General features: G+C 39.5%; 1 protein-coding gene across 1 annotated transcript in view; it reads left to right on the top strand.

Moving 5' to 3' along the window:
* Nucleotides 1–1691: 1691 nt before the first annotated feature.
* zgc:172282 (leucine-rich repeat and fibronectin type III domain-containing protein 1-like protein) overlaps nucleotides 1692–26757 on the top strand; it is a 165218-nt gene continuing 140152 nt past the window's right edge. The window contains exon 1 of the mRNA XM_027280528.1: nucleotides 1692–3017. The gene's annotated coding sequence lies outside the window, so the exon portion shown is untranslated. The remainder of the gene's footprint in view (nucleotides 3018–26757) is intronic.

The following is a 26757-nucleotide window of genomic DNA, read 5'->3' as shown; positions in this document are numbered from 1 at the left end:
CTTTCTCTGTTTATCTCTTTATTTATTTCCCTGCCCTCCTGGCCCCGCCACCACCAGCAGCAACCACAACACTGAACTATTTTGTGTTCTGCCAGCATTATGCCATCGAATTTATTTTTCATCTATTGCTAATCAGATAATTGCAGAACACTCAGCCTTAATAATCCATGAAATCCCGCAGAATCTGTAAAGTGAGCACACTAATCTGCTTCATGCGTCAGCTGTTTCACCCATTTCTGATGGTGAAATTCATCACTGCAGTAATTTCATCATCAGATGATTTGATATCTGTCCAAGAAGAAGTCACAAGCTTCTGCATCTGTTTCAGTGACTGTAAACAGAAAGGTCTGTGTCAAATGTCACTTCCATATTGTTGATTTTATGTGTACATACATGCATATTTTTTATCCTGTGCAGGCAGTGCTTTTTATTTATTTTATTTTATTGTTTTTTTATCTTTCTACTGTCTACTTCATGTTTTTATTGTGTTTCTATTGTGTTATTTATTTATTGTGTTTTATCTTGTTGTGCAGCACTTTGGAAACCTTGTGTTTGCTAAAACTCGTGCTATATAAATAAAGTGGATTGGATTGGATATTGTCTACTGCTAATTCAAGCTGTCGCATGTGAGAACCCAATTACTCATCTCCACTCCTTAGTGGTTATGAAACATATGGATTAATGATAAGTATAGATTTATTTATTTTTTCAGGGACACATCACATGTCATCACAAATTATGAATGTTTGGCAACAAATTGTTGACATGCTGCCAGTCCGTAATAATGAATTGAAAATAATTGGCCACCTGTCACAAAAATAAAATTAACTAAAACTTACGCTGTGGGTGTTATGGTGCAAGCAACCCTAAGCATTATCATTATCCTTAATTTTAATTCAGTTCGACTTATTTGGATATAGGCTTATTTGCTTTCTTACCAGTAGTTAGATGAGGAAATGAATATGACTCATATACTGTGTGTCTGTTACATAACAATCTGCTGCTAGGAGCCAATTAGCTTAGCATCAAGACTGAAAATGTGGGCTCACGTGGCTTTGTCTAAAGCCAAGAATACCCAGCACCTATAAAACTCATTAATGAACTTATCTTGTGCAGAAATGTCTGAGATAATGTGTGAATAAGTGTCAAAATCACCAATGAACTGCTAAAGTTAATCTGTTAAAAAAGTTAATCTGTGGAGCATTTCTGTCTCCCCCCTCTGGCAATGACAGTAATTACACAAATACTGTTGACACACACTTATGATGTCCATACACTCCACAATTGCTGGTTCATGTGAACTGCATCACTACCATTGTGCCATATGGGGATGTTACCACAGACACCAGATTGACAAACAGAGAAACGCTTTATCTACAGCCAGTGTTCATTCAGGGTGGAACATGGTGGACCAGCAGGTATATGAACATCATTTCAGGTGATTATACACTTATTAAAACACATGTGTATTATTAGTACCTGAAAAAACAAAACATCATAATAAAAAAATGCTCATCATAAAATGGAGTAGTGCTTTATTTTTCATTTATATATATATATATTATATAGATTATATATATATATATATTATATATATATATATATTTTAATATTTTATTCTAAGGACCCCCATGCATTCCCACGGCCCCCTTGAGGTCCCCATTCCTCACTTTGAGAACCCCCGTGTCTGACATGAACTATATCAGCTACTTCTCCCAGGCAAACGCCCTGGCGATGGCATCACGCGCAGTCGTCGTAACGTGTCCATCCGTTATAACCAGTCTGTAATCCCGGAGCAGCGACTTGTCAACAGACGGAGCAGGACGCGGAGGACAGAGGGAAGGAGGCAGACTGGAGAGGAGCTGGTAGGCGTATCGCCTCCCGGGACAAACCGCGGCACAGTGTGAAAGTAACTGTGGGAGGGGGACGGAGATGCTCACCATAGCGGATCAGAGCGCTTCTTAACGACAAGGGGACATGGTTTGAGACTGGTTTCCCAGCGGGATTTATCATCCTTTTCTCTGAAGCTTGCTTTTTTTTCCTGACCCCATAACCTGTTTATCTATAAAGCAGCGCGCACTGTTGTCCGGCGTCTCTCCTTGGAGAGAAGAGAGAGAGAGAGAGGTCAAGACAAAGTCACTTCTGTGGCTGAAAAAGCGAGGAACGACCGTTTAACAAAGCTCATCTGATTCTGCAGTTTCTTTTCGACCCGTTTGCACTCTTATTATCCAATTTCTTACACCGAAGCTGATCAATCATCTACCGACCAACAACCGGAGAGGATTATTTTTCCCCAACCAAGTGCAGATCAAATGCAAAAGAGACGCGAATGAGTGAAATGTTATGTGGGGTGCAGGGATGACAGCTGCTGAATGGGGGAGCAAAGAGCACCTTTAGGGGAGCTTAAAGTGGAGACCGGCCGTGCCCGATTTCACCGAGTACACCGAGACGTTCCCTCACTCTCCCTGTTCCCTGCTTGTCCTCTTTAAGTAGACATTGGATACCAGCAACATTAACCCCCTGACGGCTGGGTATTTTCCTTTAAATGACCGATTAACGGAGTCTTAACGGAAACGCGGGGAGCCTGTGGAGACCAAATGGGTGCGCAACGCGGCGGTGCGCCGGTTTAACGGCGTTTTTTTTTTCTTCCACGCTCACACTTCTGTCCCAGTGGATCAGCGGCGGACACTGGATTTGTGTAGGTTATAAGCTGCCACCGGTACCCGCACCCGGGCTTTCTATGCAAACTCAACGGGAACTAAATTGAAACGCTTCGCTTGCCCCATCATCACTCCAGGAGCCCCGCACAGCGCGGTCAGCTTTGCGCGGCGCAAGACCAAAAAGAAAAGTGGATATAATTTCTTACTTTGGTTTGAGAAATTGTTTGACCAGGAGAAGGATTATTTAACAAATTCTTTACCGAGTGGAGTTCTTCACTTGGTTTGGCAAGGTGGGGGAGATAACCGGAGGAGAAACAGCCTCTACCTAACCGGAGAGGAGGAGAGGGGGACGCGCAGGTATGTCTCTTTATCTACTTTTCTTATCTGTCCGATTATCATACAATTTTCTCCCACCTCTCCTCTCTCTCCATCTCACCCTGCTTTCTGTGTCATCTCGTTTTATTTGTGCCGCAATGTTTTCGAGCGGTTGATTTGTAATTTTAGAAGAGCTGAGTTGAGTACACAGAGAGGGAGAGAGAGACAGAGAGACAAGAGAAGGCAGATGGGGAGATAATGGCGCTGGTGTCTTCTCTCCTATACGATTTAGAGGTAGTGATATCCTTTCTATCTCTAGATTAAAGCCAGGATGGATGAGGGGAGGGGTGAGGAGAGGGGAGAGATGCTGAGAGAGAGAAAGATAGAGAGAGAGAGAGAGAGAGAGAGAGAGAGAGAGAGAGAGGGTGTGTTGGTGGGTGCAAGGCATGGGAAGTGTGAAGAAATAGGTCTGAATAAGATGAGGAGATGATAGGGTAAGATATGAGCAGAGATGGGATAAAATAGGTGGATGGAACAGCATGGGAGGAGAAGAGGCAAAGAGAGAGAGAGAGGAGTCTCGGGAGTTAAGAGGCAAAGGGCTGACGAGGAAGAATGGATAGGTGGATGTAGAAGAAAAACCGAAGGAGGAGAGGAGGAGAAAATTCAGTGAATTAAATTAAAGGGAGCAGACCAGTGAGGAGAGCAGGACTGAGGAGGGGAGCACTGACAAGAGATGAAGTGAAACAGGGGCGACTCAAAAGTGAGACGTTGGGGGTGGGATAGAGAGAAGGAAGAGAGAGGAGAAGAGATGGCCTGGGTGATGGGAGAGAGGTGTTTAGAGGAGAAAGGGTAAAGGAGGTGATATAATGGCTGCTGAGAGGGAGTACTGCTGGAAAGGTGGGTCAAGAAAATAGAAGAGGACAGGTGAAGGCAATGGAATGAAATAGATTGGGAGGGCAGCAGTTGGGGGAGGTAAAAAACGACGGAGAAGATAGAGGAGAGGAATAAGAAAAGATGGAGAGAGCAGGTGTTGCAGCTGCCACTGAAATGATCCCTAAAGAAAGCTCCATCAATAGCATGCTGGTGGCCAAGTGTCGAATACTGTAATGGTGCTGTGCTGTAGCCACCGTACGGTATTATCCAGTGGATTGCTGGGTAACGGTTGGTACCACACCATGGAGATAGAGAATGAGAGCGTGTGAATGGATGAGTGAGTGAGTGAGAGTGGAGAAAGCACTAAAAGCCAGCTACTCAGTTTGCCATGTCAGCTCATAAGTTCCTTTTTACCTGGTAAATTTGACTTCCCTTACGTCCCTAACTGCCCAATTTGCATTTTGATGGGCCTTTGCAGTGTCTTAAAGCCACAGTAAAACACATGTAAGCACACATGTGAGATTACATGAGGTATGGAGGGAGCCATTGGCTGCTTCTCCTTCTCTCCTTCTCGTCTCCAATCGTCTGTACTTAATACCAATCTCGCCTGCTTACGTTTTGTCAGTCTTTCCTGCTTTTATTGACGGATCATGTTTGAGTGTGGCTTGAAACACTGTCTCAGCAGAGTCTGAGGAAGATTTTACATTTTTTAGTGAGATGTTAATGCATTTCAAATCACAACCTCAATGCATGTAATTGCAGTGAACATTTAAAAGCAAGCACTGCAATGGGGGAATGCTGGAAGTAAATGGAATCATGTAGGGGACTTGCTGTCAGCATGTATTTGGTCGTGATCTCAGTTGCACCAGGACATTTAAAACTAGTGAACTATTCATAAGGGAAACTCAAATGCGGACAGGCGATTTGATGAAAGCTCAGAGCCTCAACCAAATATTCCCAAAGTACATCAAAGGCTGATGTTTTTCTTCAACCCAACATTAATTTCAATCATGCTTGTGTATAATTAATAGCTGATGTACGCTGCAGTGTGCTGTAACGTGCAAGGCCTCGCTTCTTAAAAATTATCCTAGTGACTGACATGCACACAGGATTCAGAGTTGTAGCTTATATTCTGGTCAAGCTCTTATTAGAGATGCATCTTTATATCCCACTCATGGATATCACTATACATGAATAAACAGAATATCCTCACACTGCCATGGAAACTGAGTTAAGAATTGGAAAAAGTGCCTCAGGGTGGCATTGTTAGGTCCAGTTATTTTTATTTATTTTTTTCTCATGGTGTAAAATCTGTAAAAAAAAATTTTGTTTTTGTTTTTGAACATAGTGGCATTCACACAAAGCAACTCAGAAACAGAATACTTAAGTATCCTAAAAATAATTTGATATACAGTATGTCTGCACAAACACATAACAGCACTGGGTAAGAGAGAAAGGCAGCTCTCAGCAATGTCAACCAATTCTAGTTGTACATATTGTACATTTTAATTTAAATTGAATAAAAGGTATATGTTCATGAAAGCAGTATTTCAGCACCTTTCCATAGTCATATTGGTTCAAAAACGTATTGTATTGTTCTTTAAAATAACAAACAAACAAAAAAAAACATATTGATCAGGCTACATGTTTAGAGACTGAGGCAAGAGGTATTCAGTTGGTTACAGACTGCACCTTACTTTCATTTCATTTAACCTTTGGCAAGAAAGCCAATCTGCATGTTTCCCGAAATGTAGAACTATTCCTTTAAACATCACATTTCAGAATGGGATCATGTAAGGACAAATTGGATTGGAAGACTCACTACTTCACAACCACTTCTAAGGTTGAGTGTTGGAAAGGCAGAAATTTCCAGCAGCGTGGAAGACCAGAGATTCGTTTGACCCTGATTTCCAGTATGAAACCAGGGTGTGAAAGTAGCGCTTCATGATCCCTCCGGCTTACTGTGGTTTAGGCTGAAGGATTTAGAAAACATACCAGACAGATAACTGGGGCTAGAAAGTGTGAGAAAACTGCTGTTAAACCATGTGTTAATTTTAAACACTGCAGTCTGTATATGTATGTATAATGCTGTCATAACACTCAGGTGGCTATAAGTCAAATTAGCAAATGGCTGGGTTCTTTTCTCTCTACTAATTAAGTGCAGCAGAGACGAGAGATTGATGGGAGATGACATGTAACGATGAGAGAGTGAGAGTCCCTTAACACTTGCCCCGCTTCTAAAAGAGCTGACAATGTGTGGCACTTTGTCATGTTTACAGTTTATTGAACTGTGTTGAGCCACAGAAGAGAAGAGGAAGCCTTGAATCTAAGGAGAAGGAGAGGATTTAGATTATTTGGAAGCACAGAATAAAATAGACCAGTTGACTTTGGTCACGTTTTACAGTAACATAATCTGGGACTGTCTCTGCTAATAAAGTCATATAACACAATTATAAGCCTTGAGTCTAGGACTGTGCTCTTAGAGTTGCACTGACTGGCCATAATTCCTTATAATGTCTGATTAGCTGGAAAAGAGATCCAAGCTACTTTTTTGAACTAACTTTTAACGATAAAGCCTGTTTTTGTGCCACATAAAATACCTTTCACTCTGTCAATGTCAGATTGAATAAGGAAGCTAAGAAGAACTTTAAATTCTGGAGGAGTGTAAGCCTAATTGATTGATGCGTCTGTATGGACGAGAGAGACGGAGCAGAAAAGAAATGGAACTCACACAGAGAAACCCAATGAGTTTTAGAGAGAGAGATGGAAAATACAGTTTCATCTCCGTGGGGATGTGATGTATAGGTCTGCAGGTACAAGCAAGGCTCACGCAGAGCTGAGGTGTTTATAATTCAGTATTGACTGAATGTATATATGCACACTCTGGCATATGGATATGTGAATATACATGTTTGTTTGTTTAGTTTCATTGTATTTCGAAAAGGAAAGGATGCACAGATGCTGCAGTAAGGTCCTAACCTTAAAAATGTGAAGTGGTGTTGCAGTCGTGAAATACGGGGCTGTAGAAAAGACAGATGCAAGGAAAGGAAGATGGAAAGGAAAAAAGCCTGGGGGTAGTAGGAGGAAATAAGAGGCTGTTTGGGGAGAGACCTTTATTCAACGAGGCGGGTCAATTAGGAACAAATTCTGTGTTTGGGTGAAGCAGCGAATAGAGGAGAGCAAGGATTGGTGAGAAGAAGGGGAAGGAGGGTAAAAGGAAGGGCGGTGTGATGCTTCATGAGGGAGAGGATGAGAGGAAGAAGAACAGAGGAGGACGGAATGAGGAATGAGGGGAAAAAAAGTGTAAGAGCATAAGGTGAGAATATTTCACCATGAAGCTCTAGGTGTTAAGACTGTGATATGGCAACACGCTGCTTTATAGTTATAATGTCCAAAATATGTCATCGTGATGTTCTCAACACAGCGACATGCTGCCCACTACAGTAGGGGTTTAAATGTCTACACAGTTTGTGTGTGTGTGTGTGTGTGTGTGTGTGTGTGCATGCGCATGGCAACAGATGCTGGTTCAGTGGCGCAATCCCACCTCACCAGGAAAGAGCGAGTGAGAGATGCTGCTGAGAGAGAGAGAGAGAGAGAGAGAGAGAGAGAGAGAGAGAGGTGAAGAGATGGAGGAAGGGTTGGTGCCAGGAGAAGAGAGAGAGAGAGAGCAAGAGGGAGCGAGCTGAATGCCAAGCAGCGTGGTATTAGAATGGTGCTGTGTTGAGCAGGCAGGCGGATGGATATAACACTGCTCAGTTAAACCACAGTATCCTGCAGGTTTCCAAAAATTCACTCCTGGAAATGACAGTTTTATTATTTTCTTTTTTATTTCTTTTTTTTACTACAACCAATGACAGATTTACGTTATCTGAGACTGTTTTTTTTTTTGTTTTTGTTTTTTCTGTTGTGTTTTTGTCAGTCCAAGACAGATTTTTGTGTCTATGTAAATGGTAGTCTACTGTGCCTAACAGGGTACTTCTATGCAGCTATCTATACAGTGCAATGGCTTAGGTAGGTTGTAATGGTTGAAACCAGTAGCTATGGATACCGCAACTTTGTCAGAAGTAATAACAAGAACTATTTTTATCATCTGTTAACTGATCTTTGGGTCCTAACCTTGTGAAATCTTGTGCATCAGCAGTTCTCTGCATTTGTCGCTTATTACTCACAAATTAGATTAGTATTGATTTTATCTGATGTAGGTGCATGTATTATCGACACCTGCAAAGTCACACCAACAACCTGACATAGTAATTTTTACATGCATTGATTCAGACAGACCCTTTAGGCAAATAGGCGTGGACCTTGAGGTCCTCGGCAGTAGTAGTTGTTTGGCTCAGCCTATCTCAACGCTGTGGTGACCAGGGTCGAGGAGACCTTATGTTGTCTTCATAGATATAATAGATAGCTTGCCGTTGTCGTTCCATAAACAGAAACAGATAACAGTGTCTCCAGAGCAGACCGTGCTGATGGACGGTAACACAAACATGGGTAAAAACATTCTCTTTGACTATTTCTGGGTGTATAGTATTTATGGTGTTATCTGTAGAGGTTTAAAGTCTGACCACCAGGATGAGTTCAGCAGATTGTGAGACCGACTCAGGCACTTCTGATGTACTTTGAGAGTGTCTCTAATTCTCCTTGGCCAAGCGTCAATAAATACTACAGCATAGGACATCAGAAGCTCCTGAACACTTTCTTCCCTCCTGACCTCACCATTGACCATTGATTTCAGCAATTTCTCCACAACAGTTGTCATAATTTATCTCTAACGGAATAGATCATGTTTATTGGAATTACCACAAAGCAATTGTGACAAATGTTTTTAAATACAGTCGAGTTGTGCATGTGTCCAACTCATTGTTTGAATTCTGTTCAAATTGCAGGTTACATAAAGGATGTCTGGCATTTTGTGTTTGAGGGAAGCAGAAGAGATACATGCGCTATTGTCGAGATATTAACCAGTATAGTTATCTCCATTTTGGGCAGCTTCAAAACTCTGCCACTGAGGAGCAAACTGCTTTAAAGTAGGATGGGAAGAGCTGATTGTCCATGACTGGTAAACACATTAGTCCTAATCCTGTCCATTTCAGATGTCTGGTCACGTTGAGGCATGTGAATAAAGTATTGCTTTAAACATCATGATTACAGTCTTATTTTATGACCACAGTGGCCCACTGATACACACTGTTAATAATATGTGTGTTACTAGGCGCAGGCTTTGGTAAAAGCTTTACTGTCTTAATGTTACTGTGAATATAGAGATTTATGATTCTTCCAAATTGCAGTAAGGACCTTCTGCTCTTCTAATTTGTTCGCAGTTTAAAACTAATTCACCAAAAAAAACAGAAGAAGTCTAAATGTAGAAATAAGTGGCGAACTCCAGTTAAACACTATTACTGAAGACTGGTGCAGTTCCTTTTTAATAAAAGCCTTAATCAATTCTTTTCTTACTGAGGCTTTTACAGTCAGCGTAGCTTTTAGTGTTTACTGTTAGCAGCATGCAAATGGAATTGCCGTTTGATTTAATATTGCATAATACTGTACATACATTAAAACATTCTTATTTCCTTAGGGGGGAAAAGAAACAAAAGCATAGTCACTGTGACAGAAAAATGATCTAGATATAACTTAATGTTTCATGCATTTATAGCAGACATACAAATATATCTTTGTCAATCATTGTTAAATACAATTAATTATAAAACGCTTCTTTTTGGTTTGGTTTGGTTTTACATACATTAATTCACTAATAATTTCACCTCTGTTATATTTAGTTTGACCTTGTCCCATCTTGATTGATAAAACTCTACAATATGGTGCACGAACATAAAGGCCTGTACTTGTTACATAAGGATCGTGTGAGGAACAAAATAGGAGCAACCTGATAAGTAACAAATTGTTAATGAGTATTTCCGGAATAACCCTGATTTGAGGACTAAATGGTAGATACAGATGAGTTATTTGAGAACAGACTGGTAGATGAATAATTATTTAATAAGTATGTGTGTATCAGAATAATGACCACCTTCACGAGCAGCTCCTGATAAACTGAGCCAGCTGCTAAGAGGCACAAACTAGTTAATCTGTACAAACAAATATCTGCATATGAATGTGGAATTTGTAGGCGAGGGACCAAGATTTTGGCACCAGACGTGGTCTGGTTCCTAGTTGTAGTCCCAGTAGTATTGACATATTTGAATGGGCTTTGTTTGCACCAGTCTGACTGTGGAGAACGAAAGAGGCGGAACACATTGGTCAAAGTGCAAATTCAGAACCCGTTGGTAATTACCTGACCATGATTTAGTTTTTGTTATGAGTTAACTGCATTAATATGCAGATATATGTTCATAGAGATTGGTTCCTTGTCATTCTTGCAATCAAGTTGCTAATTGAACTGCAGAGGAAGTCTTGGCCCAGATATCTGTTTTCTGGATGTCAGCTGCCTACAACAGAAGCCCGGATAATCATCATCAGACAATAGCTGATGAGTTCCAAGATAGCAAACTAGTAAATACTAATCCATCCGTAATTACTTAATCATTCTTTACTCTTTTTGTACATCCCATGCAAAGTAATACATATTGTCTAGTTACTAAGTTGTCCCTCATTACTTCTGCTCTGCTAGCCTTTTATCATAACATGGTGTTGTGAAGTCTGTGCCAGATTACATACCGTATTGAACAGTAGTGTACTATCTCTTCTACAGATACGGATGATTATTGACAAGAATTCCTCATTTATCGTCCTCCTCTCTTCTCTTCAGTTAAACAGCTGTTCTGTGTTTGAGTGTGTGTCAGCCTCCCTCTTGGTATCCATGTGTTTGCATGTAACTGTACCTCTCTCCCCTCTCCCCTGTAATTGTCTTGGTCCGGGGTGACAGAGCAGACCTGACAAGCGAACCCAGATAGTGAGTGGAGATAGATTGAAGAGGAGTGTCTGCTCTCCCCTCTATCTCTCCTCATCTATTACTTGTGTCTGACAGAGGCAGCGCTGAATGATGGATGGATGCCCTGCTCTATCTCTATCCACTCTTCACTCCGTTCACTCTGTTTCGTTCCTACTCGCTCATTTTTCTCCACTTGATTTCTCTTCATCTTCCCATCACTTGCTGCTTCCATCTTTTCGTAATTTGTCTTCATGTTCCCTCTCTCTGTTTCTATCTTTTATTCTCTTTTGACTCCCGTTCTTCCTTTGTCTTGACTTTCTTTAAAAGCATGTGCATGGGCAAGGGAGATCTGCACAAATCCAGATTTTCAGATTACTGGGGCAGAGCGATCTATCATTCTGTGCTTGTTGTCATTTATCAGTCTGCTGTGTCTTACAGGCATAAGTGTCTGCTATCTGTGGTTACATTTAATTCTCTACGCTTAGTGCTGCAGGCAGAGCAACTTTACTTTCCAATTGTAAATGAACAAAAAAAAAAGAAAAAAGAAAGAAAGAGCAAGGCACGCTGAGTGAAGCTGATGCAATTTGGAAGATACTGTATGTTGTACTGGGCGAAGAAAATATAATACAGCTTGCCTGCAATATAATTTCCATTAATAATTTATTATGCTTTATGTTGTGTCTTATATTGTAGTTAGTAAGTTATCCAAAAGGAACATTTTCATATGATGTCTCTGACGTAGATGTAAATATATATAATATCCAAGGATGGAGTGCCAGTCTTTAATTGTTATGGCAGGAGTCAACAGTGCTTGGATGTGATTTGGAGAGTCTCTTTGGTGAATTACCCAAGTACATGTGCTGTCACCAGCCAATAACATATTTTAACCCAATGCAGTTGTGATTGTGGTGGAGAAACCTATTGATCAATGGTCAGTTCAGTCAGTGGAGAGATGAGTCAAAGTAGTCTATTAAGCTTGGCCAATGAGAATGGAGGATCTATCATTACACGATGCCGCCTCAATTCTGAACAAACTGTCCTCTCTGGCTCGTCTATATGCCCTCAGGACAGCAACTACCTTATGTCCATATATGATCATATTCAATGCATCTACAACCAACTTGCCAATTGGTCATGACTCTACAAACAAGGAACTATGCCTACCTTTCACAGCCCGACATTGTTATCTGACTCCATAGAGGCTGATGCTTATGTTATGTTACCTACAGTATCTGTTGCTTCTGGGGAGTGAGACAGCCCTATCCGCTGACCTTGGTCAGCATTCATATGATCAGAATGGTACCTGCTTTTCTAAACTCAGGCATACAGCCTCTCTGTATCTCAAGGAGAAAAGTCAATGTGCCCCCCCTAACAATCTAAGACTATTCCTACAGTGACCTCAAGACATATGTTTGACCCTTGGTAGCCCCATATGTGGCACCCTAGAATAGAAAATTCCCTCACAGAGGTCATCGATGCTCTCAGTGTGATTGTCTTTCATTAAATTTGCTGTCTGATATTTATTTGTTAATCCCATTCTGTGATTCACAGTGCTTAAGTGTTTGGACTAGATCCCAGTGTCCAATACAGTCCAGCACAATTCTTTGCAACATTTTTTTCACACTTGCCATCCTGCAGTGCGATGAGTAAGAATTAAAGAAGTAAATGGCTGCAAATGGATTGGGATGTAAAACTGTTGATACTGAACAAATCCCTCCATCAACCTCAATACCACTCCTGCAGATTGGCTCAGATTGATTCCCTAGTTGATGCACACACATTGCAACACTAACACAGTCACACTACCTTTGCAACCTTTCTGATGGATGGGTTTTGTGAAATGAGCAGAAGACGGAGCACAGAGAAATTCATGCATCAAGTGGAACAAATTTTGTATAACTGTACTGCAGAATGAATGAAGGAGAAAAAAAATGGCCTTGTCCAAATTTGCCACATTTAATTGGTGAAATGAATGGAGTATGCTGATGGTGAGGAAAGAGTCTGAAAGAAATACATTAACCTTCCAGTTTAAAGGTTGATGACTACCAATTATACACTAGATGTAGTCTTGTATGTCTCTTTGTGTGTCTATATAAAGCCGATTCTTTCTGAAGTATGCTCCTCATGCGCCGAGGGGCATAGATACGCATGTCAGTGGTACATGAAGGATTCATTTGGCAATTTCGACCACTGTAAATGCCAATTTCAAAATTAATTTCCATTGTGACTGAAATCAAAGTGGGCAGTTTTTTTTTTTTGTCCAGACTGTCCCGGCCTTTTATGTAACATGCCATGCATTGTTGTGCAGGATGTGAAGATATTTGAATGACTTAATTACTGAATGCTCAGAAACACCAAATTATTCTGACCATACCAAAGATTAATTTTTATAAAACATAAAATAATTATATGGAACATGAGCTTATAAGGCTCTACAGAAGACGAGCAGTTTTTATTTTTATATTACAGTGAATTATACAGAGTTCTTTGCAGTGGTTTTGCTGCATTTGTCCTTTCTCCGCTGCATCTGTTCCTTAAAACCTTGTAATTTCTAGTTTGACAAAGTCAAACTAGAAAACTGAAAGTTCAATTACTGAGCTTCTCTCAAAACATTTACCACTGTCTCGGTCTTCAGCAGCCCCAGGACCAATTCTGCTGCTCAAAGAGATACAGAGATGCGCTTGAAAGCTCTAAAAAACGCCAGTTTCAGTTGTCAAATAAGTTTTTTCAAGGTCAAAAACAAACTTGAATGCTTTGCAGTTTCTAGAATTTGTATGTGAAAGGAGGTCATCCTGTAAAACTCCACCTTGTAATGCTCAAATTACTGTCAACCATTGAGGATAATCGTAAATAAACACAGTATGTCCCACTGTTTAAATGTACAGAGCTTCCATCGTACTGCACAGTGTTTCTCATACACAAGGCTCTTTGGGCTCTAAGTTGCATTGACTAATGTAGACTTGATTCCCCTAAACAGTGCACACTGCAAATAGTGTTACAAGTGAACGCACAAATTAATGAAGGCACAGAGCTCAGCTTGTATAGAAGACTTCCTAAGCACTTAAAAGCCTTTCCATGCCTCTTGAGCTCAAAGACAGGGAACATTTACCATTATATAAGATGCGATGTCTGCTCCTTAGAACACTGTTTTATATGTTAAAGACACATCGGTGAGAGTATGTCACCCAGAACTAATTTGTTGCTAAGCCTACTTCACAGAATTACAAATAATAAACCTTGTCATCGATTTTGAGAAGGGATGCTAAAGGGACAGTCAACCACTCCGCTTCGATGCAGCTCGCTCAGCAGTTCACAAAATGAATGTTTATTAACACAGACTAAAAGGACAGACCCTGCTGGGTTGAAATGGTCCACTTGACACAGCATGAGCCTGATAGTCTGCAAGATAGTCGAGAGAAATAATTAGACTTGAGAGGGCAATCTACTTAGATAATGATGCTCTGAAGAACCTAGCAGGTATGTAAGGCTCAGCACTAGTTGATGTTTGTGCAGAGGATGGTGGTGAGACTGACAAATCATTGTTTATCAGGGTTTGTAGCTTAGCTTCGATTCTAACTCTAACCATATTGCATGGCATTAATCTATTTATCTAATGAACATGGCTTTACTTCGAATTCTGGATTGTCTAGACAACACTGGAGCTCTGTAACTGGACATGTATTGACTGTGTTGTCACTGAATCAAGTGCTTAGCAAGTTACAATTCCCTCATGAGACACCAGGGAAATGATCTCACTGTTCGGAAAGCCTGTCAATGGTTTAATATCAGAATTGCATTCCTAGCTCCTTCTCAAAGGCACTGTACTGAGTAGAAAAATACAGTGATAGAGTTATTTCAACCAATTAACCATTAAATACCGGTCTGGAAACATGTTAGGAGAATGCCACAGTTACAGCAAAAAAAAGAGAAAAGACCATGTTTTATTAATGATTTCCTGTGCGCAGAACATTACAGATTAAAATCAGCACTGGGACAATATTTAAATACAAACAATTTTAATGTATTAACAATATCAGTAATATCTATGTTTTTTTTTCCCTAAACACCTTTCTAGTTTTACTTCTGAAAATCTGTGGCTACAGCAATCCTTCAGTCAATAAGGGGGTTGGGAGCTTTTACAAGTAGAATGTAGGTTACGTTTCCTTTGAATATGGATGTGATGCTAGCACAGTGGTGGCTCACTCTGCAGATGATGTTTAGCACACAGATCATAGAACATGTGCATAAAGGCATGTATTACACACACACACACACACACGCACACATATGCACATGCACACAGGTGTATATTCTGTTCTTCACTCATGAATAGTTCACACACACATGCAAGTTTCTCTGTTACACACATGCACACACACGCACACAGGCTAATTTCTTTCTACTTTGCAGGCGCCTGTGAGGCTCCTGATGCATATTTAATGGTGGCTTGATTGACAGTGGCAGAGAGTTGTATCTGTGTGTGTGCGTGTGCGAAAGAGACGAAGCAGTAACTCATATGGAGAATGGCTGACGATTATGCAAAGGGCCTAAAGGTGGAGTACCACTGATGGAAGCTAGATGCTGAGTCCAAACAACCTTTGGCTCCATTCAAAAAAGTGTCAAATCTGTCTTTAAAAAATGTTTTGCACATTTCAAACAAAATTACATGTCTTCTTATCGGTGAAATGTAACACTACATTGAGGTGTAGAGGTATATTTTCTGATCTGGGGGTCAAAAGGTTGCTAGGTCACTATGGCAGACTGCCACAGAGGGCTTAAGTCACATTCTCTTTCATAGCTAGTCTCTGTTCTACTAGATTTTGTAACTCTGTGAGGTTTCCAGGGGATGCCATTGATCTTTCTGAGGCAGAAACATGTTCCTGTGGGGTTCTATTTAAAGTCTAACTAAATGAGTTTTAGAGCTGCCATGATTAGTCAATTAAATGACTATTAATCTGCAACTATTTTGTTAATTGAGTATTTCTTCAATAAAAAAAAATTCTGTTTCTCAAATGTAAATGTTTTCTTGTTTCCTTGATCCACTACGACAGTAAATTAAAAATGGGACATTTGAGGACATCACCTTAAGCTCTGGAAAATAGTGATCAATATTTTTCACCATTTTCTGAAATTTTATGGGCCAACCCATTCATTTATAAAATGATCAAGAGATTAATCAATATGACAGGAAGCATTAGTTGCAGCCCTAATCAGTATTCGCTACAGTGCTGTTTAGTAAACTGTCAACATTACACAGCTTGAACAAAGATAACACAGCTAATAGCTATGCCAATGGCTAAGACTCTTGGGATATGTTGTGCAATGTTTAAATTATGTTGAGGTTATGGCTGACAGATGAGTTAAATTAGGCTTTAACTCAAATCATCCCATGTGAATAAAAAAAGCAAAGTGGAAAAATTCAAAAGCGATAATGTCCTGCATCAGTTTAAAGCGAGTTTACACATACATTTCACAGTGCCAGTCATCTTAAACTGTTGCTCCCAGCTGGAGGCTCTTTGGTTGCCACCCGGCTAGGATCCAGTTTCCAGCCATTTTCCAGCCACTGGGACTCTCCCGCCCTCTTCCTGTTTCCCGACACAGCATGTCTAGATTCATCAGCATGGGCCCTGTCACCGACCAGCTGGCATTTCTAGGTGACTGTGTTTCTAAGTTGTCAACTTAATGTCAGACATGCAACACAAAATAAAGCATTACTTATAACATCTTTTACCATATATGGTAAATTGAAGTTGGAACAAACTATGAAAAACACTCTGACATAAATTGGCCACAGTTGCCACCTTGCCAAACCACTGCACACTGATGGATGCTTCTTCACACAGAGGTTGACACTGAAGTTGATCTACATGGTACCCACATGCTCCCTGGCCCCAAGCTGAATATTGCTGTCACCTACAAACCAAACATTTTGTGTGGATACAAAATACAAGTTTTTTGACTGATGTGTGCCATGATCAATGAACTAAAACTTTAAAACTTTACACATCAATTACAAAAAAAATCAAGTTTTTTTTTCCAACACTCAAATCTGCCTCCTGTGTGACTTGCTCCTTTACCTGTCAAGGTAGTCGAACATATGTGTTGATAGCACACACATAAAACATGCATTTATATCATTCCCTATACTATACGGATATCTTTTAAAGCCAAAAGGCAGATCTTCGGTTTCAGAAGGTGCAAAATCACAGCTTATATAAAACTACATTTAATCATAAGATCTTATGTTATTCACTCGACAAAGGTTGTTGGTTGGGGATTAGGCTAAGATAAAAATAAATATGCATTATCATTACGTACTCCTGTTCTAAATGCTTATATTGCTTATCTCGTCAGAGAGCTGGTGAAATTGCTCCTGTGTAGTGTCTCTAGACAGTGTTACTGTGTGCATGAAATAGATTCTGGCTCTGATAAATGATACCCAGTATCATCAATTGGCTCCCTGGACCAGCAGAGGTTGGGTGAGGTCAGACATCTGGCAGGGGCCTCCCACTCAGCTTGCTCTGTTTCAGGTGAAGCCATGAAGATGCCCCCCCTCCTTTCTAGAACCAGGAGCTATTTGCTACTGATGCGTCAAGCACTCCATAAATCAAGTTATAGTGAAGCACAAATTACTCAGCAACAGCCATAGGGTAAGGACTGTGAATGCCAAGATGGCTGCCGTTAAACCTGTAGTGTCCAAACAAAGCCTGATTGGTCTGATTTGTGTGAAATTCCTCAATTTATTGTTCAGGTCCGGGGTCGGTTTGAAAGTATTCTCAGTGTTATCGGCCCTTACAGGACGTTTATAGCTTCAGTTTAATGGCGTCCAGCATTTACTGGCTTGACACTTTGTAGGTAGTATCCAAATGTGCGTGTGGCAGCTGTAGATGTCGTTGTCCCAGCTGTTGAGCTTTGCTGCCAACTCATTGAGCTGGCAGCTGTTACAATAAAGTTGTACTGTTTAGTCTCCATGCCATCCTATAATAATCCTGTGAAAATTTGCAGCCATTCGAATGACAGACTAATTGTTGACATTTATTATTGCTATTGGGTGTACACCTCACTAGTCCATTTAGGTGGTTGTCGTGAGGACTGTGACAATGATTACACCTTGTGATGATAATTGTTGTCTCACAAATAATGTTTTAATTGGCTTTTCCCCCAAAGGAGAATGAGTAATGAACTGAGCACATTATATAAGAAACAGAGAGGTCACGATTTCAGAAAACAAAATGCCGTTCGGAGAAGTCGTACCAGGCTTTGCAATGAGATGTTGCTGAGGTACAGTCGCTAATGTTAGACAAAGCAGACAGTCACAGACACCAAGAGACAGGTACAACACTAGAAATGAGCAAAGATAATTAAAGATGACCTTCTACCTAGACAGTCATGTCACTTTTTGTCATGTTTTTGACTTTCATTATTCCTGAAATGCCTTACAGAAAACAAAAGTTTTGGGGGATTTCTCTGAAGTGGTTTTGTGGCATGATTCTTGAATAATAATACTTTTTGACCATTTACTTTTAATATCACATTCCTACCACATATGTTGAACAAATCAATGCATGCATAGCTAATATATACCCATCTTATCAACCTTAAAAACAAGCTTATCAAACTACTTTATTTACCATCCAGTTACATCCGTCTGTGTCCCTTGTAGACCTAAATCTCCCTCTGACCTTTACTGACAGTCCTCTGCATCGAGATTTAAACAGTGTGACCTGAATCAATAAGTAATGACCAGGTCGATGAGAGAATACAAATGCTGACCAATCTGCATATTTGCATTTATTCATATGTAAGTATGGTTATCCAAATTAATTGACTCCACACTAGTTAATGGTCAGGTAGTGGCACAGCAATAGCTGTTTGTAGTTTGTGTGTTGAGCAAATTACAAAATCCTGCATCACGTCTACCATCCATCATCAAGTGCACACTTGGAACATGAAAAGTGGACTTTTGAATATAAGAGTTGTTCCTCTGACAGTTTAATGTGAAAATACAGTTTTGAGTACATTCTGTCAAGTGTCTGAGCATAATACTTAACAAACATAACAAACAGCTGCACTCGCTGTTTGTTAACCGCTGCTATCCATTTCCAGCTTGTTAGAACAGCAACTCAGAGATGTTAAAAGCATTTTCTAATTTATTATATAGGCCATAGAGTCAACAGGTTTTTGGCAGTGATTAAAAGTTTCTCATTGTTGCTTTGGCCTCATCAAGACATCAAATTATGTAGTAATGGAAATCACCGCCAGCCTTTTGATGATGAAATTGGAATGACCTGTAAACAATTTCAAACCAAAAAAAATAATGTCTGGTGCAGTGCTGCTGTTAGAAACTACAGTAATGCAAAGACATATCTGTTCATGTCAAGTGAGATTGTCACTTGACCTCTAATTTGGGTCATTGCACCAGCTAAAAAGACTTTTTAAATGATCATTATTTAATATCTCACTCTGTAACATTTATTTATTGAATTTAATTTCTGGCCGAGTTCCTACTTCTACTTACTTTTAAGGATTAAGACTTCTATGAATGCAAATCAGATGGGATTCACATTGTTGCTGTGTGAAATGTGCTATGTGAGCTTTTGTCATGTAAATACAACCTTCTATTGGCTTCAAGTAACACAACTTAAGAGTTAATTCCTGGTGGAGTTTTAATAATACATGTCTCTGAATTCAGTTAGAAATATTACACATGCCAGTGAGGGCTGCCTTCAGGTAACCTTGTGAGGCGGCTGCACTCCTGAGATCACTAAATCACGCAAGAATCCATCTAATCTGGCTTCAAGCTGTGCGCTTGCCCTGAGCACAGTATAGTATCAGCGTCCTCCAAGGAACTACTGGCAGCTATGAACTATGGGTGTTTAACGCTAAGTATGTATGCATGAGAATCATTGTTTACTGAAATTCAACAATGGACCTGAGCATAGATACTGTAACAGGACTGGAGAGTATTTCCACAAAATTGGAAAGAATGACAGTAAAGGGTTTTCTTGATGGAAAGGATGTTTTCACTCTTCTCTTGACTGGTTTTTGGCAAGATTACATTATTATACATACAGTTGTCCCTCACTATAACGCGGTTCACCTTTCGCGGCCCCACTGTTTTGCGGGGTTTTTTAGTATAATTTGCATGCTTTTTTTACAGCGTACTGTACAGTATGAATGCACATTGTGTTCGGCGTCCTGATTAGCTAACAGAGTACTGTACAAAATGCGTTCGGCTAGCCAGATATACATAAACGTTCAATCGCTAGCAGTGTGACTCTGCATTTACTAATACAGTATTGTACTTATTTTTGTTAAATCTGTGAAAGTTTGAACTTTGAGAGTGTTTAAATAAGAGAGAAATGTGAGAACATGTTAGTGCCTGTCTGAGAAAAGTGTATGAAAGTGTGTGGTTAGGGGTTTTACCGCCATTAAAACATGTATAATAATTATAAAAAATAAAGCTGATTACTTCGCGGATTTCGTCTATTGCGGGTTATTTTTAGAACTTATCCCCCACGATAAACGAGGGACCACTAGACATACATTATTAATAACATTTGACTATGTTATATGGTTCATCAATTTGGTTGGTTGAAGTTCGCCCATAATAAACAGCTGTAGACAGATGGTTCATCCAATCACCTAGCCTGTATTTTTTAAAATATATACTGCCCTCTTGAGAATGGCGACCATTCAAAATTAAAAACCTGCACACATGACAGAGGTCAACCTTGGACTGAGGATTTAGGTACAACAATTTCGTCCAACATAGTAATACTTAAGTCATGCATTTATTTTCCATATATCGTGTCCACATTGAACATTTGTGGTTTCCTTCAAATCCCTTGTTGACACAGTTTAAATAAAAACCATTATATAGAGAGGTAATTAGAATGCAGATCGCTTGAATGGCTAATGCTGACAACGGCAGCCATAATTGGGGTTTGATATAATGAAAAAATTAAGGATTATAACTGGCTTAATCTTGAATCAAACGATCAATAATTCAATAATTGCTATGAAGTTTGATGAGGGTACCAATGATGAGCACCCATTTTCATCAAATGAACTTAAGTTGAGTGGAAAATAGAGAATTCTGCTGAGCCTCTCATGCCGGACAGTGATTGTTTCTAAAAACGTTTTGGATTTACATTTTTATTAAACAGCCTGCAAAGCCTGGTATGTATGGGAGCTTTGAGGAATGGACATGAACTGCACTGCTCAAGATCACAGGAATCGTGTTTATGAAATCTTCTTCATGGCAAATTATCTCTGATCTGTTCCCCGGGGTCAGATCACTGCAGAAACGTATTGTAACTTTGAAACAAAGCACCTTTTATTCCCTTCCTCTATAATTTCTTTTCATATACGCAGAAATTGGGCAACTTTGGTTTGCATTTGAACAAGGCATCAGTACATATCAGAATCCCCCTTTTTCCCCTCATTTTGTATCCCTTTTATTTAAGATTTAATTCAGCTGGGAATACATAATGGATTGAATGAAAGATAATGTTCGCAAAGCTGAAAGTTAGTGCCAAAGAGATTTTTCTGTTGTGTGATTTGCTTAAGGGAGAACAATATATTTTGTATTTTCCAACTGTTCTCTAAAGCAGGACTTTTAAGAGGCATTTAATGGGAAATAAAATTTGTCTTTGAACTTATAGGTTCATTGCAAAGGTTCAAAGATTCACTGCAACACTATTCACAAGTAAGATAGATTGTCAGTGAAGTAGTGTGGGTTTTTTCTTTGTTTTTTTCCCCCCATACTATATTATAACTCTTGGGAGCAACATTTGTTTAAGACCCCCAAAAATGATTGTACTGATTGTTCTTTAGGCTAATCTCTAATTAGATCTTGTTGTATTTAGTTCCCATGAGTGCTTCATTTACCCTCATTTACATATTATACTACGAGAGTTTATCTCACAGGGATTTGTGATTATTGAAATTCCTGTAAATGACTAATACAAAACCATTATTGGTCCAATCTTATACTTTATATATTTTACTTACTGGTTTCACTTATGAATTTGAGTTATGAACCTGTCTCTCTCTTTCTCTATCCTTTCTCTGTGTGTTTATTTGTTCTCTCTTGAAGTAAGCTCCAAAGCTATGCTTCGCTTCAGGTGAGACACAGGAAGGATAAACAGACCCGATGTGGAGCTGAAGCAAGGCGAGTAGTTTATCTTCAGCACCAGGTGATGATTATTTCATTGTGGTGGAAAGATAAAGTGATATTCAGTAGACTGTCAGTGAGGTAGCGAGGGTGTATGCGTGTTTGTGCACAGACACACGAGCAAAAGGTTGATGTTGATGTAACTGTCGACATAGAACACGTCATTTTTAATTTGTAATTTAACTATTATCATCACATATATTATTAATTAGACAACTTGTAATCCCCCCTGTATATTGAAAGTTGTTTATAATGGTTATTTAATTAATGGCCTGGAGTTTTGACTTTTAAGATAATGCCTTGTTTAATTGTTCATTATTTATGAAAGGAGCAATGATCTTTCATGCATTCAGTAATCAGTGTTTATCAACAGCCACTTTGCATTCAAAAGATAATTAAATGTTAAACCTTCTACAGTGTAAATAGATACAGGTAGCTGTGTCATTTTATTGCCTAACATATTTTATTTCATACTTTGTTTATCAGAGTTGTGTAAATGTGAGCTGCAACGTCAGATACTTCTTAGCCACCAGGTGTTGGCCATGCTCTGAACGATGCTGATGGTCAATAAGTGATGCAGTGATGATTGATACTCCCTTCCATTACCATCCCTCACTCTGTCTATATTATCTATACAGTAAGTTAATTAAAGAGATAATGACATATTCTTTTAAACAACCTGATGCTACTTGAACTTAATGCTTTCAAGAAGAGAGACACAAAATCAAAGATCAGAGGTTGCGTCAGACTGGTGTATTTAATATCTCTGGAAATATTGTTACACATCATTGCATGTGGCTGTTCACCACTTGTCAGGCCAGTGTGGCATCCTAATGAAAACCTTTGGTAAAGTGCAATTCTTGTTTTGAATCTGTCTCTTTTCTCGTGTCATTCATTAGTTGTTGCCGAAAAATAAAGCAAATTAAGATAGGCACAAGCAATTCACCATGTAAAAAAAAAAAAAAAAACACATTTTAGCAGCCCCGAAATGAATGAGTTATGCCTCAGGAACCCTTCCATAAATTAAATCTAGTGCAAACTAAATGAGTGTGTTGATGAATAACAGGGGAAATGTAGAAAACCTATTTCCAATTGAGGTATTGCATTTCAGCGTGAAAAAGTCTGGTTGTCTTCTAACTTTTGCTGACATAGCAATACACAGAGAGCAATTTATCACTATACTTTGTGTGTTTGTGTGTGTGCACGCTCATGCAAGCTACTGTAAATGATTGTTTACCCCGACTCAAACACACAAGTGTGTGTGTGTGTGGGCTAGATCGGTTCTCTTGCACACACACAGATGCAGCTGCTGTGGCCTCCTTTTCAGCTGTGCATAAGAGCAGCCGCTTTATAGATTGACAATCAGCGCAGCATGCAATTTACCAATTGATCCCCATCAACTCCCATTATTCTACTGGAACAGCAGACACTGTCCTCTTTATGTGTCCACAATATCTATCAGTGGCTCTCTGTCTTTCACTCACAGACATTCATCTTCACTCACCTCTTAAGTCTCTCTCTCTGCACATTCACACACTCATGCTCTTCTTGTTAGACAGAGGTTACATCAATACTGGAGTTTGAAACCTTTTTTACACCTAAAAGAAAATCAATTACAGCTAGTGACTGGCATGTCAATGTCTGTAGTGGTCTAATGTTTATCATGTTCATATTAGTTTAGTGTTTTAATGTGCCGAAATTAGCACTTCACACAAAGTACATCAGAGGCTGATGGAATTACATGATTTCCTCTGGTTCTTGGCCATAACCCAACGGACATGATGGAAATCCATCCAATAGTTGTGGAGAGATTTCAATCAAAGCCACAAAAATCAATTTCATGTTTGCATTTGAAGAAAAGTCATGTGATGAACTGGCATTAGAAGTAAAGCAATTGGATCTCGAACAGTAAATAGACTTTATTCTCTGGGAACCATGCCTATCTGTACATGATTTCATGGCGATCCATCCATTAGTTGTTGAAATATTTTAGTCACTAAGTGGTGGACCAACTGGAGTGTCCCTAGAACCACACCGCTTGAGTGGCTATATATCAAAATAGAAATTTAACAAAACTAAGCAATCCTAGTCAATTTAATTTAATGTAAAGGTGACCAACATGGTGCCAAGCCCACCACATTGTTTACTGCTGGTATCAGAGTGGCTTTGCTTCGCTGAGAGCCTGACATCCCATTGAATCCCAGGGGCTCTGCAGGATTCCGGTGGGATGGGGGAGGTATTACTCTGTGTTGTCAGGATCAGGCTGGCATGTGACAACCAAACCTCAGAGCGGAAAGGATACTGGAGGAATTTAGATGTTATAACACTTTCTGCGTCTTGCAGTATGCAATTTGCTCAAATAACATTCAGGAAGTCACTTTCTAGTGTTTTGTTGTTGCACTGTGAAAAAATAATGGCTATTGTTCTTTATCTTGGCATCATGGTACTGGAAACATCCTTATCTCTGACTGTTGCCAATAAGACTTAAATCTTGCATTATTTTTTAGTGTTGCTCAAAATCATTTCGAATGTCCTTACTCGACAGATGCTTTTGTGTTGGTCCAAAACCCCCCAAGCTAATTGGCTTAAAAGGAACAAATTACTTGAAGCAAATTTCTCCTTGTCACATTGAGTTTTAGTTCTTTAGCACTTTGAATTGCTGCAGGTGTATTCATAAACATGCCTAGAAAGACCTGTGCGACATAATGCAAACAGCCTTATTGAAGCATATCATATTCATGTCTTAATGACAGATGGAATGGAGTATTGAAAGGTGTAAATTGTTATTAAGGTAGAACTTAGACTGAACCAAATCAATAAGTACTGATTTAGTTCATTATTTGCTTCATTTGTTGGCAGCTCATGATTCTGGCTAAAGAACTGATCAATCAGCTTGTAATTAAGTAAAATCACACCTTTGAACACAGTCAAGAAAGTAAATGGAGGTAGATTACACACTTAAGCAAACAGAATAAAACTGTAACACAGTTTGCCCATGGAAAATGTGTTACATGTCCATAATACATGGTGCTACATTGAGTGCAAGTCTTTATAAAATCTCTGTGCTGTCTCGTCATCGACACTTGAAAAGTGAGTCATTAGAGCTCTATACATCAGTTCTAACAGGGCATAATAATAAGTGCAGACAGCTCTTGATAATCATAAATAATTAAAAATTAGGACAAATGCAAAGTATGGTTATGATGTGAAAAGTATAGGTAATGAAATTCTTTTTAGAGAGATTGAAAAGGTTATTTTTTCTGCTCCAATCAATCTGCTAACACGAAGTACAAACTGTACATGTTAATGAGCTCATTTGACCTTCTTGTGTTAAATAAGGGTGACAAGAGGAGAGACAGAAAAAGTTGGAGGGATAGAGATGAGTAAAAACATTTTGTCTTCTTGTCTGAGACATGAGGAATGAGTGAAGGTGAAACACCCACTTGTCCTAATTATGAGGCGTCCGTTCTTTCTTTGCTCACCGAACAGCTGAACAGATCACACCGCCCTATACACAGACGGAGTCACTTTCAATACTCTGCACACTCCTCTCTTATGTTGCCTCTATTTACCTCAGCCCTCTTCTTTCCAACCTCTCCCCTCTTCTTATCCCGCTATCTTTTTCTCCTTCCAAAGCTCCTCTTCCCTTTGCTCTCCTCCTTGGTTCCAGGTCGCCATGGTGACTCAGCTTTTCCTCCGCCAGCGACCAGAATCCCAATCAGACTCGTTGCCCTCACAAACACACAAAAACACAAACACACACACACATGCACGCACAGCGACAGTGTGGTGCTGCCAGAGGCCTGATGAGAGTAATGACAGATTAAAGAGTGTCTATCGGCCACAGCTGACCTCTCCTTGGGGAGCTCACAAACAACTCATCTCTCCCCTCCTTATGTCTTCTTCTTTTTCTTGTCCTTTACTGTTTGCTTGTTCTTCATGTCTCTTTTCCCTATCTTCATTTCTTTTGTTTCTTCTAGTCTGGAGTAATTGGATCTGTACAATAGTGCAGCTGCTAGAAGTGATATTTTATTGGCCTGAGCTCACCTTAGGCTAACCATCTTCACTCTTACGATGCTATAAGGCACTTAAGATAAAAAATGGCGAGCAGATGCTTGGCCCCGGCTGCTGGATAGTGACAGATTATACTACATTACAAATCTGTGAGGTCTTTGTGCACTGCTGTGGCACTGAAATCATGCACCATGGTCTAGCTGTCAGTGCTGATACATTGGTACCTTATAACATAAACAAGGAAGATAGGCACTGTTTATTTCAAGGTGTAGAAATCACTACAAAGTGCAGCTTCCATGAGTTTAATTTAGCATCTGATTTCTAAAGTCCACTTATGCAAATCAAGTGAATCAGAATGTCAGGGGCTCATAACCTGGCACAAAATTGACCGTTGGAGTACAGGCGCATTTACTGTAGGTCTAAGGTTCATTCAGAGGAAGATTAAAATATATTTACAATTATTTATTATAATGTATTCCTTTGACATTTAAATACCCTTTCATTTATTTCTCTTTACAAGTCACGAGTCAAAGCTGGGTGAGTCTTTGAATAACCAAACTAACAAGCAGAAACATGACAGCTAGAAAGTCAGCACTGAACCCCAGAGTGTGGCAAAACAATCTGTGATCTGCAGTGATACAACGAGTACAAGCAGCATCAAGACTGCAAAGTATATTCCCCAGACAGACACAAACCAGTGCACTCATAAAAGCATCAAACAATACATTTTAAATATGCTATTACATGACTGTAATTAAGTCACAAAATATACACTCTTAAATATTTAACATAAAACATGTTACGCTCACTGATTACTGAATACAGTT

This window comes from Larimichthys crocea, chromosome VII (genome assembly GCF_000972845.2).
Source record: "Larimichthys crocea isolate SSNF chromosome VII, L_crocea_2.0, whole genome shotgun sequence".
In the NCBI taxonomy this organism is placed as follows: Eukaryota; Metazoa; Chordata; class Actinopteri; family Sciaenidae; genus Larimichthys; species Larimichthys crocea.
The sequence above is the reverse complement of the archived record's forward strand: the minus strand, read 5'-3'. Positions and strand labels throughout refer to the sequence as shown.